The following is a 19,533-nucleotide window of genomic DNA, read 5'->3' as shown; positions in this document are numbered from 1 at the left end:
GCAACCCCACTGAAAGTTAAAAAAAATGCCAGCCAAAAAAATCGCAAAAAAACTGTATGGCCCCCCAGGTCTATAACAGGCTCTTCAGGTCTAGTATTGATTTGGAGGGGACCCCATGCCAAAATTTTTTAAAAAATGGCGTGGGGTTTCCCCCAAGTCTATACCAGGCCCTTCGGGTCTTGTATGGATTCGAAGGGGAGCCCCCAAATGCCAAAAGTAAAAAAATGTTTATGGGGTCCCCCCAAAACTCATACCAGACCCTTATCCGAGCATGAAAACTGGCAAGGCCACAAGAAAAGAGGGGGGGGTGAGAGAGCGCCCCCTCCTAAATCGTACCAGGCCACATGCCCTCAACATGGGGAAGGTGCTTTGGGTACCCCCAAAACACCTTGTCCCTATGTTGATGGGGACAAGGACCTAATCCCCACAACCCTTGCCCGGTGGTCATGGGGGTTTGCGGGCGGGGTGCTTATCAGAATCTGGAATCCCCCTTTAACAAGGGGGCCCCCAGATCCCGCTCCCCCATGTAAATGGGTATCGGGTACATTGTACCCCTACACATTCACCAAAAAAAGCAGTGAATTGTGACAAAAAACAATAGCCGGTTTTTGACAATTCCTTTATTGTAAAATAGCTCTGAGTGGTCTTCTCCCCCAAGCCATGTCTTCCGCCGTCATATTCTCCTGGTGCTGTCCCTCTTGATGCCATCTTCTGTCACGGTCTTCTGTCGCCGTCTCTCCCACCACCGCCTACTTGTCCCGCTGCTGTGTTCTTCCTCACCGCCGTGTTCTTTCTCGCCCCTACCCGATAGCCAATGACACATGAGCATGGTTGGTACCATAAGATTAATGCCTCAAATGCAAAACATTATTGTATAGAATGAAAAGAATCAAACATTAGAAATAGTATTTTCTATGTATGATTGTGCTCAACTCCGTAGCGTAGTGGTATGCCCTGCTACCTTCAAAGGTTCAAGCCATGGGTTTGAATCCCACCAATGGTATCAACTGCTGAAAATGTACATTGTACTCAGCACCATAATTAGCGAATGCACATCAGTTTGGTTTATTCCATAATTTAACTCTTCATATGCATGCAATGATATATAATTATTCAAAAAGGTGTGGAATTACAAAAATCAAGGAAAAAACTGCATAGGGTTCCCCCAGTGCATACCAGGCCCTTCAGATATGGTATGGACTTTAAAGGGAACCCCACGGCAAAATTTTCAAAAAAAATTGACATGGGGTCCCCCCCAAATCCATACCAGGCCCTTCAGGTCTGGAATGGATTTTAAGGGGAACCCTGTGCCAATTTTTTTTAAAAATGGTGTAGAGGTCCCCCCAAAATCCATACCAGACCCTCATCCAAGCACACAACCTGGCAGGTCAAGAAACGGAGAGAAGAGCATGTGCCCCCTCCCTCCTGAGCCATACCAGGCCACATGCCCTCAACATGGGGAGGATGCTTTGGGGTCCCCCAAAGCACCTTGTCCCCATATTGATGGGGATAAGGGGTTGTGGGGGTCTGTGGGTGGGGGGCTTATCAGAATCTGGAAGCCCCTTTAACAAGGGGGCCCCCAGATCCTGGCCCCCCTATGTGAATGGGTATCGGGTACATTGTACCCCTACCCATTCACCTAAAAAAGCAGTGAAATGTGACAAAAGACAATAGCCAGTTTTTGACAATCCCTTTACTAAAATGTCTTCTTCTTTCCCCCGCTTCTTCCCCCATCTTCCTTCGGTCTTCCTTAGATTTTCTCCTTCTTCCTCCAGCTGCTTCTTCCCCCGCTTCTTCCTCCACTCCTTCTTCCAGTCTTCTCCATCTTCCTCCGGCTTCTTCTTCCCCCGCTTCATCCTCCAGTCTTTCTCCTGCGCCGCTCCCGCCACCGACCTGCTGAACATGAAAACAATGACCCTCCTCCGACGCTGCATCCAGCTGATCTGTCCGCTTCCATAGCGCACATTTCATATATAACTAAGGTGCATGGCCGCCAGGTGAGGTCAGCAGGAGACCCCGCCCCCTGGTGACATCACTGACCCATCATGCCCCGGGCGGTGAAGTCACAAGGGGCGTGGGGTCTGGGAGTGACATCATCCGCCCCATTGCAGCATTGGAGGAGGTTTGTTTTTTGAATGTTCAGTGGGAGCAGCGGCGGAGGAGAAAGACCGGAGGACGAAGAGGGGGAAAATTGAGGAAGAAGCGGGGGAAGAAGCAGCTGGAAGAAGAAGTAAAAAACCAAAGGAAGACCGGAGGAGGATGGAGGAAGAAGCGGAGGGGAAGAAGACATTTTTAATAAAGGGATTTTCAAAAACCGGATATTGTCTTTTGTCACATTTTACTGCTTTTTTAGGTGAATGGGTAGGTGTACCCCATACCCATTCACATGGGGGGCAGGATCTGGGGGTCCCCTTGTTAAATCAACATGGGGACAAGGTGATTTGGGGGGCCCCAAAGGACCCTCCCCATGTTGAAGGCATGTGACCTGGTATGGTTCAGGAGGGCGGTGCTCACTCATCCCCCCTTTCCTGACCTGCCAGGTTGCGTGCTCGGATAAGGGTCTGGCATGGATTTTGGGGGGACCCCTACGTCATTTTTTTTACATTTTGGTGTGGAGTTCCCCTTAATATCCATACCAGACTCAAAGGACCTGGTATGGACTGGGGGGGGCGAACCTACGCCTTCTTTTCTTTGCCACTTTGCCCCATCCAACATCTCTCCTGCCCCTCCCAGCATAGACATACCGTGGTGTCTGACCCCTCCTGGAAGGGGAAGAAGAATTCTGTCTGCCACTGTCCACAGGCACCATCCACCCTCGTGTTCAAGATTATCTCGTGTCTGCCTCCAAGGGCATCAAATCAAGGTTCAAAGTGTAGCTATAAATTCATTTAATCTTTTCCAAAGTTTATGGAAAACCTAGAAAGACAGAAACAGAAATTATTCTGTTCAGTTGACCTTGTTGGATATCGTACTCGAGTCATTCACCAGTGGTCCTCCCATGGGTATCAGAGGTACTTCTGCCACTTAATGAGAATGCATAATAGCAAATTATATATAAAATATCAGCTAATATTTTTGGATACTTAAAACTATAATGTTTGCTTGAAAAACCATTTATAAACAAATGGGGTCCTGGTAATACATGTCCCCATAGCAAAAAATACCTTAAGTGATCCTGTAGCCTGGATATGGACATACAGTTATTTACATAGTCTTAACAAGCATTAAGTATGCTTTAAGACAATCCCTCACATCTGGCGTGCCAGGGTTCACCATCACTGCTCTACTCCCTCCCCCAGCAGTGACTCAGCACCTCAGATCACTCTCCCATCACTAGTGGGATGGGAGAGCAGAGACCAGACTTGAATGACTTCACTGTTTTTCTTGTGAGCTTTCAGGATGAATTGTTCCACAGTGGCTGCAACTATAAATGTCAGTAAGGGATTGCCTTAAAGCTCACTTATGACTTGTTTACAATCTATACATAATGTATGTCCATATCCAGGCTACAGGTTTATTTTAGGTATATTATGATGTGGGGATTTGTATTTCTAGGACCCGATTTGTTTGTGTTTTTCAAACTTTTTATGTAAGTCTCCAAAAATTAGCTAAAAAAGTTTTGAGATTTATGAATTAAGTGGCAGAAGTACCTCTGATATCCATGGGAGTACCACTGGTGAATGACTTTCTAGTTTTGCCATAAACTTGGGAACAGATGAGAAGAATTATGTGCTACACTTTAACCCTCGATTTGACATCTTTGAAGTTAAGAACATGATAATCTTGAACTCGATGGTGGACGATGTCTTCGGAGCGGAGGAGAGGGAAAGCTTCTTCCCCTTCCAGGAGGGGTCAGATGACACAGTATATCTACACTGGGAGGAGCAGGACAAATGTTGTATGGGGCAATGTAGCATTACGTGTTCATTTTGGACACATAATATACTGTATAGCGCCCAAAGGTGCAGTAGGCAGTCAGTGATGGGTTTAGGTGAAGGGTATATAGGATTTTCTATGATCACAACTTCAACTTCCATGAAGGATGAGAACCTCCCACATAGGAAGATCCAATGAATACCATCATGCTGCCATTGTGTGCTATGATATACCACCTAGCAAATTGTTGCAATTTTTCAGATCACCGATTTGTCAGAATTATTGGCTTGTGAAATGTGTTGCATGTGTTTGAGATGTTTGTTATAGCAAGAGGATGGAACACAGATCAGGAAATCCCTGACATGTAATGTCAGTATGAAGTCCCCTGTAAAGGCTCAATACAGGCAGTAGTGGGGGGAGGGTTGGCCAGGAACTAAAGCTCCATTAGCAACATGGAGAGACCAATGGGGGAGGAATGCAGGGAAGGGAGCAATGTGATTCACTGGAGATAGACAGACAGGGTAAGGTCCAATGTGTGTGGCGGGGTGGGAGGATACAAGGCAGTGACCAATGTGTGTCCTGGGGGTAAGATACATGGAAGGGTGTGATTTTGGAGAACTATGAGTGAATATGTATGTATGTCCCTGTTCCTCTAAATACATCTCTGGGGCAGAAGTGATCATGCTTAATTCTATATGGGGTAGAATATAAAATAACTGACCCACAAACGTATTCTCATTTTACACCAAGTCAGTTATAGTAGATTGGACCCTTGGTCAAAAATGCATATGTATTGGAGCCATGGGTTGGACAGTGGCAGATGGGGCCCTTATCAGGACAGATATGTATTGGAGCCCCTGGAAGGGGGAAATGGTTTATCTATGTAGAAAAAGGCAGAAGATACTTTGCAGACATGGTTGGTTCATGGTGATCTGCAGATAATAGACACAGTATTACTGAAAATACCAACTGAGGCAGAACATTCCCATTGTTATGCACACATCAAATGGTAAGCTCAGCCCCTTTTGACATTAAGCCCTACCCCCTAGGATACACTGTCAAATGCTAGAGCCTCAGTGCACAGCTGTGTCATGGCACTCCGGCATGGTTTTTGCCTTCAGCATGTAGTGTAGCTGGTATGGCATACAGGAGCCTTTCTCAACACTTGCCACCGAAAAACTCTTCAGATAAACCAATTCATTTGTCAATGGAAAAAAATGCCCCTTATTTTGGTGGTAAGAAAACTCCACTTACAGTGGTGGTCCAATTGCCACTCTTGCAGGCAGTGAGAAGGATCATTGGTGTCGTGAAGCTGGCCCTGCCAAGTGGTGGTGGGCCCTGAAATAAGCAGACACAATCAAATGGGATGGTAATCCACCCCCCACTCAAGTAACCCCTTGAAGCCTCTGAAGGAACTCTGGGTGATTATGGCTGGCATAGAGGGATTCATCTAGCCTACTATTAATCTCTTGAGGGCTCCAGTCATTGTTCTAGGTGACAGATACACCCAGACCCTGTCACTAAAATATTGCAGCATAGAAGCGCATCCTTCCCTTTTTTTTAATTTTTTTTTTACCCCTTAACTGTTTTCTGCAATACATAAGACAAGCTACATGCATCTATCTGATGGAAAGATTTTTGTTGAAATGAACGGTTTGGCGGTAGTCTTTGTCTCTATGGCCATCACTCATTGGCTTTTTATAGTCCAGCAATCTGACATTGTGCCATCTCTTTTCTTGCAGGTTTGCTTCCACTTTGGGCAAGACAAGATCATCATAGAATTATCTACTGGAAATCCTCTCTCCTTTCCAGTCCGCTTTCCCATAGAGGAGATCTCGTACTTGTCTGTGGTGGACCTCCAGCTCAAGTCCATCACACTAAAATGAAGAATCCTAAAATAGAGGAGGAGCTGCCTGTCCCACGTGTCCATATCCAGACTCTGTGAAATGGCCACGGTGGATGAAGAGGAGAAAATTCTTGTATGCTGTTTTGTACCCCCCCCCCCTCCAATCTGCATCTTTGCTGCTCAGGTAGACATATATTGTGCTTTTCTCAGTTCATGTATTAGAAATGAATTTCAACCACATTTAAAATAAAATTAAATGAGGTCTATTGTGTCTGATCAAACCAATCATTTTATTTGGCATTAAACTGACTTTGGGTGGATTGCTGTAGTTGCTCACAAAGCACTGCCTGCTGCATGGATCATTTTGTCATACATGACTGTCACAGAATGTCCCACACTCCGCTTGAGTACTTCCGTCAGTATACCACTTCCTCCCAGTCTGGACTCAGATATCAGATATTCCAACCGCTCCCAAGCATAAAACAAGGCGAAACTTGTTTCACTGCTAACATGGACTATGTTTGTGGGTCATTGACCTGTTTGTGGGTCATTTCATTTTTATGCAGCAGTGCATTCCCCCTCAATAAAGCACTCTTTGCAGCATTTTTGCACTACTGGAGTTTTTTCCCTTTTATATTCACTTGCACTTTTGACCGTGGATTGGAGTGGAGTATCGCCCAGTATCATCTGGAGGTGAGAGCTCAGCACATCGGATGATCGTTCCAGGCTTCAATAGTGTCTCCAAACGGATCACAGATCCAACAAGCCTTATATGACCCCCTGAATAAGAGTGGTCACTGGCTTTCTGGTAAGAATCCTGTTCTACCTGTGGTGGTCTCATGTGGTCAAGTGTTCTTACTTCACTATTTATGAATAATTCACCTTACAACGCACCAAGATTTCTTATGAACTGATGTCACTTATTTAAATATATCATTATATGATTATTTTGTGCATTATTGATATACTGGACTTTTTTTTTCAATTAGTTATTGTCATTGATTTGTACGGTTCACTACTCTGGATTTATGCACTTTAATATGCCAGCCATATTAATTATCATTTTTCTTTTTTTATTAGTTTATTTCAATAGCGCTGCCTTTTTTTTTCTACAGTTATTCTAAACTTTGGCTATAGACTTTCAACATATTCCAAATTAACAAGGTCTAACTATGTAAATTACATCCTGGAAAATGGTAGCTGTATGGGGCAGTAGTAGTGACAGTGATTTATACCCCAGTAGGGGCAGTTCTAGGGGTTGGAGTAGCTTTCATCTCAGTGTATGTGTGTAGTAGATTACAGGGCAATAAATTACAGATGGTGGTAGTAAAACCAATGGTATAGAAGTTGTGACAGCATCTTAAAGCGGCTTTTTTCAAACAGAGTGCCTTTGAGATTTTTTTTCTGGGGTGCCTCAGCAAATTGTATACAATCCGGCGGATGGATGAAGCCTGCCTGTTAGTTACACAAAGCCACACTTTTTCATTGTGCACCATTACAACCTTCTAGCTGCTAATGACCACTATGTAACTATGACATCAATTGATAAGGAGGATGTCAGTCGCCTGCATAGTCTGCTTATTTGACCCTCTCCTGCCGCTCTCCATCAGTTTTGGGGTCACATTAGCTTTAGTGATGGAGAAAAACTGAGGAGGAAGAAGAAAAAATATGGAATACTAGTCAGTATTGTACCTCTAACGTTGTGTGTCCTATATGTGGATGTTGCTGCAATATATAAAATTATTAGGATCCTTTTTACATTTTAGAATGACTGTCCATAATTGTAAAGCGTGCCTCCAGACTGTCCATAATTTGGGAGGTGCCTCTAAATTCTCCATGATTTCAAAGGGTGCCTTGACTGAAAAATGGTTGAGAAGCCCACTGTCTTATAGAGTAGTGGCAAATTAGTATTTGTAGCCGTAGCATAGTAAGGGGTAATGTTGGAAGTGTAGTTATAGCAATGAGTGATTGTTTCTGTAGCAGCATAGCAAGGGTTGTGGTAGAAGTAGTGATTATACAGTAGGTGTGATAGTAGCACAGTCAGCGCCGCCATCAGGGGGGTACAGCCGTCACAACTGTAAGGGGCCTGTGCCAGAAAAGGCAGGATGGGTGGAGGGGATCCGTTCTGTACATTACAGGAACGATCTCACAGCTTCTGCTGTTCTCATCTCATTGAGCTCAGACATCGAGCTCTTTACTGCCACCTCTGGCTACTGTGTGCATGTGCACCCCTCGTGTGATTTGTAATGTTGGGTTTAGCGCCCAACTGTCCCTGATTTGGAACAATGTCCCTCTTTCCTCATTTGTCCGATCTATATAGTTGTATATAAAATGCACTATTTCTTTCAAAAAGTGTTTTCCCAGAGCTAAACCATTTCATCCAATTTCTAAATTATTGCATTTGTAAATACCAAAAGCCAATATAAAGGAATAGCAGTGGTAAATAGGGATGGTCCCAATGTTCGAGTCGAACATCGGGTGTTCGGCTGTTAGCCGAATAGCAAACAATTTGGGGTGTTAGCTGCAAATTCGAAAGCCGCGGAACACCCTTTAAAAGTCTATGGGAGAAATCAAAAGTGCTAATTTTAAAGGCTTTTATGCATGGTATTGTCAGAAAAAGTGTTTGGGGACCTGGGTCCTGCCCCAGGGAACATGGATCAATGCAAAAAAAGTTTTTAAAAATGTCTGCTTTTTCGGGAGCAGTGATTTTAATAATGCTTAAAGTGAAACAAAAAATGAAATATTCCTTTAAATTTTGGACCTGGGAGTGTCTATAGTATGCCTGTAAATGGCGCGTGTTTTCCGTGTTTACAACAGTCCAAGAGCAAAATGACATTTCTAAGGGGAAAAAAAGTCATTTAAAAGTATTGGCGGCTATAATAAATTGTCGGTCCCGGCAATGCACATAAAAGTTCATTGATTAAAATCAGCATGGGATTTCCCCACAGGGGAACCCCGAACTGAAATTAAAAAAAAAAATGCGTGGGGGTCCCCCCAAATTCCATACCAGGCCCTTCAGGTCTGGTATGGATATTAAGGGGAACCCCGTGCCAAAATTTTTAAAAAAATTATGTGGGGTACCCCCAAAAATCCATACTAGACCCTTATCCGAGCACGCAACCTGGAAGGCCGCAGGAAAAGAGGGGGGATGAGAGAATGCCCCCCTCCTGAACTGTACCAGGCTACATGCCCTCAACATTGGGAGGGTGCTTTGGGGTAGCGGCCCTCCCAAAGCACCTTGTCCCCATGTTGATGGGGAGAAGGGCCTCATCCCCACAACCCTTGCCTGGTAGTTGTGGGGGTCTGCAGGCAGGGGGCTTATCAGAATCTGTAGGCCCCTTTAACAAGGGGACCCCCAGATCCCACCCCCCTGTGTGAAATGGTAACAGGGTACAAATGTACCCCTATCATTTCACAAAAAAAGTGTGAGAATGGTAAAAAAAAGACAGTACACGCCTTGGGACAAGTCCTTTTAAAAAAAATAATAAATAAATAAAACTGTCCCACAAAGTCGTCTTCTTCTCGCGCTCCGACGGACCAAAAAAAAAAGCTGCAAGCCGCCTACGATCTGCCTCCATGAGAGGCATACGCTGTAATGGCTGGCCGCTCTCAGGTGAAACCCGCACCAAAATTTAAAAAAAATGGTGTGGGGTCCCCTCATAAATCCATACCAGACCCTTATCCGAGCATGCAACCTGGCAGGCTGCAGGAAAAGAGGGGGGACATGATGACATCACCGGGTGATGCTGCCCCCCTCTGACACACGGAGACATCCCTATGGAGCGTTAAGGGGGCGGGGCCATCCAGTTTTAGTTTTTTTTTTTTTTTTTTTTTTAATAAAGGACATGTATTGTCTTTTTTTTGGTAAAATGGTAGGGGTACACATGTACCCCGTTACCATTTCACACAGGGGGGCCGGGATCTGGCGGTCCCCTTGTTAAAGAGGGGTTCCAGTTTCCGATAAGCCCCCATCCACAGACCCCCACAATTACCGGGCAAGTGTTGTGGGGATGAAGCCCTTCTCCCCATCAACATGGGGACAAGGTGCTCTGAGGGGGCTGCTATCCCAAAGCACCCTCCCAATGTTAAGGGCATGTGGCCTGGTATGGTTCAGGAGGGGGGGCACTCTCTTATCACCCCCTCTTTTCCTGCGGCCTGCCAGGTTGTGTGCTCGGATAAGGGTCTGGTATAGATTTTTTGGGGGACCCCACGCATTATTTTTTTTTAAATTTTGGTTCTGGGTTCCCCTTTGGGGAATTCCCATGCCGTTTTTATCAATGAACTTCTATGTGTATTGTCAGACCGACAATTCATTAATAGCTGCAAGTAGTTTTAAATTACTTTTTTCCTTTGAAATATCATTTTGCTGTCAGACTGTTCTAAACACAGGAGACATGTGCCCCTTTACAGGCATACTATAGACACCCCTAGGTACGAAATTTAAAGGGATATTACACTTTTATTGTTTCACTTTAAGTATTATTAAAATCACTGCTCCCGAAAAAACGTCCGTTTTTTGCCTGATCACATGTTCTGGTGCGAACCGAACCGGGGGTGTTCAACCCATCCCTAGTGGTAAAAAGCACTTGTGGTTTAACCAATCATCTTATACAATTCTCATTTAAGGGGGGCATGGTAGGGGTGTGTCCTGTGCCTACATACTTTTGCTAATGGATGTCCCTCATTCCCATTTCAGAAAGTTGGGAGGTGTTCTCTCAGGTCTCAGGAAGACCTTCTTTACAAGGGGGGGCTGTGTGGGAAAGGGAGGGGGGCTGTTTGTGTACAGGGAGGGGCCAGAGCCTTGTGTGTTTACAGGTTTGTGTATGTTTGGGGGTGACATACATACAGGTGTGTGTGTGTGTGTATCTGGCAAATATACAGGTTTGTGGGGGGCTGACATATATACAGGTGTGTGTGTGTGCGGGGGGCTGACATATATACAGGTGTGTGTGGGGGGGCTGACATATATACAGGTGTATGGGGGCTGACATATATACAGGCGTGTGTGGGGGGCTGACATATATACAGGTGTGTGTGGGGGGCTGACATATATACAGGCGTGTGTGGGGGGCTGACATATATACAGGTGTGTGTGTGCAGGGGGCTGACATATATACAGGTATGTGCGGGGGGCTGACATATATACAGGTGTGTGTGGGGGGCTGACATATATACAGGCGTGTGTGTGCGGGGGGCTGACATATATACAGGTGTGTGAGGGGGGCTGACATATATACAGGTGTGTGTGTGCGGGGGGCTGACATATATACAGGTATGTGCGGGGGGCTGACATATATACAGGTGTGTGTGGGGGGGCACTGACAAATATACAGGATTGAGGGGAGGGCTGAGTGTGCAAAGGTGAGGTGGCCGGTGTCTGGATTTGGTGGGATGGCCCGTGGGCAAACCCTGGGGAAAGGCCAGGTGTGTGGGGGTGTATATATATATATATATATATATATATATATATATATATATATATATATATACACATATACATACATACACACACATACGTGTGTGGGGTGGCGCTGACATATACAGTTGTATGCATAAGTTTAGTAACCCCTGACAATATCCATGATTGTCATTTATAAATATTTGGGTGTTTGGATCACCAATTTCATTTTGATCTATCAAATAACTGAAGGACACAGTAATATTTCAGTAGTGAAATGAGGTTTAGTGGATTAACAGAAAATGCGCAATATGCATCAAAACGAAAATTGACAGGTGCATACATTTGGGCACCCTTGTCATTTTGTTGATTTGAATACCGGTAACTACTTAGCACTGATTAATTATAACACACAATTGGTTTGGTGAGCTCATTAAGCTTTGAACTTCATAGACAGGTGCATCCAATCATGAGAAAAGGTATTTAAGGTGGCCAATTAGAAGTTGTTGTTCTCTTTGACTATACTCTGAAGAGTGGCAACATGGGGGCCTCAAAACAACTCTCAAATGACCTGAAAACAAAGATTGTTCTATATTTCAGTAGTGAAATGAAATTTATTGGATTAGCAGAAAATGCGCAATATGCACCAAAACGAAATTAGACAGGTGCATAAATTTGTGCAGAAAAATCACATCAATATTTAGTAGAGCCTCCTTTAGCAGAAATAACAGCCTCTAGATGCTTCCTATAGCCAGGGCTGGACTGGGACAAAAATTTGGCCCTGGACTTCATCCAGACCGGCCCACTTTACTCCAAACACCTGATGTTGGCGCTTCAATCTTCTCTGCACCATGGTTCATATGGTGTCAGGATTATTGAAGCGCATTATTTCTATTATTACATTGTAATATAACATGAAATAGTCAACTCACCATAATGCGGAATCAGTGGGAGCCTTGAGTGTGTCACCTGCCACCTCATTTGCCACATCGCCTGCCACCAGATGCAGTGTTTCACTTACCACGTCACTTGTCAGCAGAGGCAGCTTGTCATTTGCCACGTTGCCTGCCACCAGATGCAGTGTTTCACTTGCCACGGCACTTGTCAGCAGAGGCAGCTTGTCACTTGCCACGTCGCCTGCCACCAGATGCTGCATGTCATTTGCCACGTTACCTGCCACCAGATGCAGAATGTCACTTGCCACGTCACTTGTCAGCAGAGGCAGCTTGTCATTTGCCACGTTGCCTGCCACCAGATGCAGAATGTCATTTGCCACGTCACTTGTCAGCAGAGGCAGCTTGTCATTTGCCACGTCGCCTGCCACCAGGTGCCGCATGTCACTTGCCACGTCGCCTGCCACCAAATGCCGCATGTCACGTTACCTGCCACCAGATGCAAAATGTCACTTGCCACGTCACTTGTCAGCAGAGGCAGCTTGTCACTTGCCACGTCGCCTGCCACCAGATGCTGCATGTCACTTGCCACATGGCCTGCCACCAGATGCAGCGTGTCACTTGCCACCATCGCCTGCCACCAGATGCAGCGTGTCACTTGCCACGTCGCCTGCCACCAGGTGCTGCATGTCACTTGCCACCATCGCCTGCCACCAGATGCCACATGTCACTTGCCACGTTACCTGCCACCAGATGCAAAACGTCACTTGCCACGTCATTTGTCAGCAGAGGCAGCTTGTCACTTGCCACGTTGCCTGCCACCAGATGCCGCATATCACTTGCCCCGTCACCTGTATCCTGCCAAGTCACTTGTCACCAGATGGCAGATGCAATGCTACTACAGGACTTGATGGGCACCTCCAACCCAGCTCTGTAACCCCCCCAACACACAACGTGACAGGGGAGGAGAGAGAGATACACAGCGCCAATTGTAGCATTAAAACAACTTGTATTCCACTTAAAGAACGTTACTGACAAAGTTAGTAGGGTGAAAGGCATTGAGACACTGTGCAAGAGTTCAGGCTTGTCATCGATCTGAATTAGGAGCCGCCACCGGGAACCGAACGGGCCAGTAGATGCAGAGCATCGGTGTGTACTACTACTTCCTGGTAGGGATGAGCTTCGAGTTCGAGTCGAACTCATGTTCGACTCGAACATTGGCTGTTCGCAAGTTCACCGAACAGCGAACAATTTGGGGTGTTCGCGGCAAATTCGAATGCCGCGGAACACCCTTTAAAAGTCTATGGGAGAAATCAAAAGTGCTAATTTTAAAGGCTAATATGCAAGTTATTGTCATAAAAAGTGTTTGGGGACCTGGGTCCTGCCCCAGGGGACATGGATCAATGCAAAAAAAAGTTTTAAAAACGGCCGTTTTTTCAGGAGCAGTGATTTTAATAATGCTTAAAGTCAATCAATAAAAGTGTAATATCCCTTTAAATTTCGTACCTGGGGGGTGTCTATAGTGTGCCTGTAAAGGGGCGCATGTTTCCTGTGTTTAGAACAGTCTGACAGCAAAATGACATTTTGAAGGAAAAAACTCATTTAAAACTACCCGCGGCTATTGCATTGCCGACAATACACATAGAAGTTCATTGATAAAAACGGCATGGGAATTCCCCAAAGGGGAACCCCGAACCAAAATTAAAAAAAAAAAAAAATGACGTGGGAGTCCCCCTAAATTCCATACCAGGCCCTTCAGGTCTGGTATGGATATTAAGGGGAACCCCGGCCAAAATTTAAAAAAAAAATGACGTGGCGTTCCCCCTAAATTCCATACCAGACCCTTCAGGTCTGGTATGGATTTTAAGGGGAACCCCGCGCCAAAAAAAAAAAAAAAAAAACGGCGTGGGGTCCCCCCAAAAATCCATACCAGACCCTTATCCGAGCACGCAACCTGGCAGGCCGCAGGAAAAGAGGGGGGGACGAGAGTGCGGCCCCCCCTCCCTCCTGAACCGTACCAGGCCACATGCCCTCAACATTGGGAGGGTGCTTTGGGGTAGCCCCCCAAAACACCTTGTCCCCATGTTGATGAGGACAAGGGCCTCATCCCCACAACCCTGGCCGGTGGTTGTGGGGGTCTGCGGGCGGGGGGCTTATCGGAATCTGGAAGCCCCCTTTAACAAGGTGACCCCCAGATCCCGGCCCCCCCCTGTGTGAAATGGTAAGGGGGTACATAAGTACCCCTACCATTTCACGAAAAAAGTGTCAAAAATGTTAAAAATGACAAGAGACAGTTTTTGACAATTCCTTTATTTAAATGCTTCTTCTTTCTTCTATCTTCCTTCATCTTCTGGTTCTTCTGGTTCTTCTGGTTCTTCCTCCGGCGTTCTCGTCCAGCATTTCCTCCGCGGCGTCTTCTATCTTCTTCTCCTCGGGCCGCTCCGCACCCATGGCATGGGGGGAGGCTCCCGCTCTTCTCTTCTTCTTTTCTTCTCTTCTTCTCTTCTTCATTTTCTTCTCCGGGCCGCTCCGCAATCCATGCTGGCATGGAGGGAGGCTCCCGCTGTGTGACGGCGCTCCTCGTCTGACAGTTCTTAAATAACGGGGGACGGGGCCACCCGGTGACCCCGCCCCCCTCTGACGCACGGTGACTTGACGGGACTTCCCTGTGACGTCACGGGGAATGCCACAGGGAAGTCCCGTCAAGTCACCGTGCGTCAGAGGGGGGCGGGGTCACCGGGTGGCCCCGCCCCCCCGTTATTTAAGAACTGTCAGACGAGGAGCGCCATCACACAGCGGGAGCCTCCCTCCATGCCAGCATGGATTGCGGAGCGGCCCGGAGAAGAAAATGAAGAAGAGAAGAAGAGAAGAAAAGAAGAAGAGAAGAGCGGGAGCCTCCCCCCCATGCCATGGGTGCGGAGCGGCCCGAGGAGAAGAAGACAGAAGACGCCGCGGAGGAGATGCTGGACGAGAACGCCGGAGGAAGAACCAGAAGAGCCAGAAGAACCAGAAGATGAAGGAAGATAGAAGAAAGAAGAAGCATTTAAATAAAGGAATTGTCAAAAACTGTCTCTTGTCATTTTTAACATTTTTGACACTTTTTTCGTGAAATGGTAGGGGTACTTATGTACCCCCTTACCATTTCACACAGGGGGGGGCCGGGATCTGGGGGTCACCTTGTTAAAGGGGGCTTCCAGATTCCGATAAGCCCCCCGCCCGCAGACCCCCACAACCACCGGCCAGGGTTGTGGGGATGAGGCCCTTGTCCTCATCAACATGGGGACAAGGTGTTTTGGGGGGCTACCCCAAAGCACCCTCCCAATGTTGAGGGCATGTGGCCTGGTACGGTTCAGGAGGGAGGGGGGGCCGCACTCTCGTCCCCCCCTCTTTTCCTGCGGCCTGCCAGGTTGCGTGCTCGGATAAGGGTCTGGTATGGATTTTTGGGGGGACCCCACGCCGTTTTTTTTTTTTTTTTGGCGCGGGGTTCCCCTTAAAATCCATACCAGACCTGAAGGGTCTGGTATGGAATTTAGGGGGAACCCCACGTCATTTTTTTTTTTTAATTTTGGCCGGGGTTCCCCTTAATATCCATACCAGACCTGAAGGGCCTGGTATGGAATTTAGGAGGACTCCCACGTCATTTTTTTTTTTTAATTTTGGTTCGGGGTTCCCCTTTGGGGAATTCCCATGCCGTTTTTATCAATGAACTTCTATGTGTATTGTCGGCAATGCAATAGCCGCGGGTAGTTTTAAATGAATTTTTTCCTTCAAAATGTCATTTTGCTGTCAGACTGTTCTAAACACAGGAAACATGCGCTCCTTTACAGGCATACTATAGACACCCCCCAGGTACGAAATTTAAAGGGATATTACACTTTTATTGTTTGACTTTAAGCATTATTAAAATCACTGCTCCTGAAAAAACGGCCGTTTTTAAAACTTTTATTTGCATTGATCCATGTCCCCTGGGGCAGGACCCAGGTCCCCAAACACTTTTTATGACAATAACTTGCATATAAGCCTTTAAAATTAGCACTTTTTATTATTCATGTTCGTGTCCCATAGACTTTAACGGTGTTCGCATGTTCGAACGAACTTTTTTCCTGTTCGCATGTTCTGGTGCGAACCGAACAGGGGGGTGTTCGGCTCATCCCTACTTCCTGGTAGCGGTGGAACGCATGGTGGGGCGGATGTGATGTCATCATCCGGAAATTATGCAAGATTTGGGAGGTGACGCATCCTTCAGGCCATCATTCCTCCGCCACCAGGAAGTAGTAGTACACACCGATGCGCTCTGCATCTACTGGCCCGATCGGTTCCCGGTGGCCGCTCCTAATTCAAATTGTTGACAAGCCTGGATTCTTGCACAGTGTTTCAATGCCTTTCACCCTACTTTGTCAGTAACATTTTTTAAGTGGATTAAAAGTTGTTTTAATGCTACATTTGGCGCTATGTATCTCTCCTTCCCTGTCTCTGAAACTGGCCCACTGAGCCATCGGCCCACCGGGAATCTCCCGGTAGTCCCGATGGCCAGTCCATCCCTGCCTATAGCCTGTAGTGAGTGTCTGGATTTTGGATGAATGTATTTTCGACCATTCCTCCTTACAAAACATCTCCAGTTCTGTTAGGTTTGATGGTTGCCGATCATTGACAACCCGCTTCAAATCACCCCACAGATGTTCAATGATATTCAGGTCTGGGGACTGGGATGGCCATTCCAGAACATTGTACTTGTTCCTCTGCATAAATGCCCAAGTAGATTTTGAGCAGTGTTTTGGTGATGGTTAGAGACTGCAGACATGATACAAGAGATGGTTAGAGACTGCAGACATGATACAAGAGATGGTCAGAGACTGCAGACATGATACAAGAGATGGTCAGAGACTGCAGACATGATACAAGAGATGGTTAGAGACTGCAGACATGATACAAGAGATGGTCAGAGACTGCAGACATGATACAAGAGATGGTCAGAGACTGCAGACATGATACAAGAGATGGTTAGAGACTACAGACATGATACAAGAGATGACCAGAGACTGCAGACATACTACAGGAGACGGTCAGAGACTGCAGACATACTACAGGAGACGGTTAGAGACTGCAGACATACTACAGGAGATGGTCAGAGACTGCAGACATACTACAGGAGACGGTCAAAGACTGCAGACATGATACAAGAGATGGTCAGACTGCAGACATGTTACAGGAGATGGTCAGTGACTGCAGACATATTACAGGAGATGGTCAGAGAATGCGGACATATTACAGGAGATGGTCAGAGATTGCAGACATATTACAGAAGATGGTCAGAGACTGGAGATATAATACAGGAGATGGTCAGAGATTGCAGACATAGAACAGGAGATGGTCAGAGACTGCAGACATGTTACAAGAGATGGTCAGAGACTGCAGACCTAGTGCAGGAGATGGTCAGAGACTGCAGACATACTACAGGAGACGGTCAGAGACTGCAGACATACTACAGGAGACGGTCAGAGACTGCAGATATGATACAAGAGATGGTCAGAGACTGCAGACATGTTACAAGAGATGATCAGAGATTGCAGTTCCTATGGACGTTAGTAAATAATGGCTGATCGGCCCTCTCACCTGACCCAGAGATACAGCAACAAGGGTTCCTCTGATCAGGAGTCAGTTCACTCTGAATTGCCCGTGGTGACTCTGCTGGGTAGAGCCCAGATCTATATTCTGGCAATGACTCCATTCCTTTTGCCACCAGGGATGGCGCCAGGCTGTGTGGCTTTCCCTCATGTGGCGCAGGTCAGCGGGGTTCTCTCTCTGATGGGGTTCCCTCAGCACTGTCCTTTCTATCTGGAGTCCTGGGTGCACTTCCCTGTAAGCTTTCCCGGGGTCCTGGCTCTCTCTCTCTCTCCCATTCAGCTGAGCATGCTGTGTGGGCTGCAGTTTCTGTGTTACAGTGAGGGTGCCAGTCCTTGGGACTACATGTCCCACAATCCTCTTCTTTGCTCCTTTTTTTTCTTCCCTGGAAGATATGAAGGCGGAGGAAGAAACATAGTGTGCCGCTCACTAGTACAGCAGCACGCACGAGGAGGAGAGGGAGAGGGGAAATAAGAGCCCACGGCTGCAGTGGCGTCACTAGGGTTGGTGTCACCCGGTGCGGTAAAACATGTTATCACCCCCTCCACCAACTATAGTTGCCCCTTAGTACAGACCCCCCTCCATTAAGTATAGAACCAACCCCTCCATTAGTACAGAACCCCCAGAACAAACCACCCCCCCTCCATTAGTACAGACCCCCCTCAGGACAAACCTCCCCCCTCCATTAGTACAGACCCCCCAGGACAAACCACCCTCCCTCCATTAGTACAGACCCCCCAGGACAAACCACCCCCTCCATTAGTTCCGCCCCCCTCGAAAAACCACCTGCCCCCTTCCATTAGTACAGACCCCCCATACAAACAACCCCCTACATTAATACAGATCCCCAGGACAAACCACCCCCTCCCTTAGTACAGACCCCCTAGGACAAACCACCCCCTCCATTAGTACAGACCCCCCAGGACAAACCACCTCTCTCCTTAGTACAGACCCCCCAGTACAAACCACCCCCCCTCCATTAGTACAGAACCCCCCAGGACAAACCACCCCGTCCATTAGTACAGACCTCCCCTAGGACAAACCACCCCCCTCCATTAGTTCAGACCTCCCCAGGACAAAACACCCCTCTACATTAGTATAGACCCCCCAGGACAAACCACCCCCCTACATTAGTATAGACCCCCCCCTACATTAGTATAGACCCCCCTACATTAGTATAGACCCCCCAGGACAAACCACTCCCCCTACATTAATACCGACCCCCCAGGACAAATCATCCCCCCTACATTAGTTTAAACCCTCAGGACAAATCACCCCCCTACATTAGTATAGACCCCCCAGGACAAACCACCCCCCCTACATTAGTACAGACCCCCAGGACAAATCACCTCCACGGAGACCGCGGATCTCTCTCTGCACACAGAGACAGCCGCTCCGGTCGGAGGGGAGATGGGCACAGCGGTGGCGGTGGCGGTGACCGGCGGAGAGGGCCGCCTACAGACAAGGAGAGGAGGAGGGAAGGGAGCACTCTGGTGCTTCAGTGCCCCCACCTCTGTGGTACCTGGGTGCACTGCACCCCGTGCACCCCGGCCAGGATTGGCCGTGGGCACTGGCCACACAGCTCCACAGCATGATGGAACCTCCACCAAATTTCACTGTGGGTAGTGTTTTTCTTGGAATGCTGTGTTCTTTTGCCACCATGCATCACACCCCTTGTTATGACCAAATAACTCAATCTTTGTTTAATCAGTCCACAGCTCCTTATTCCAAAATGAAGCTGGCTTGTCCAAATGTGCGTTTACATACCTCAAGCGACTTCGTTTGTGGAGTGTGTGCAGAAAAGGCTTCTTTCGCATCATTCTCCCATACAGCTTCTCCCTGTGCAAAGTGGGCTGAATTGTTGAAGGATGCACAGTGACACCATCTGCAGTAAGTTG

This window comes from Aquarana catesbeiana, linkage group LG07 (assembly GCF_042186555.1).
Source record: "Aquarana catesbeiana isolate 2022-GZ linkage group LG07, ASM4218655v1, whole genome shotgun sequence".
NCBI classification, from domain to species: domain Eukaryota; kingdom Metazoa; phylum Chordata; class Amphibia; order Anura; family Ranidae; genus Aquarana; species Aquarana catesbeiana.
This window is presented reverse-complemented; position numbering follows the sequence as displayed.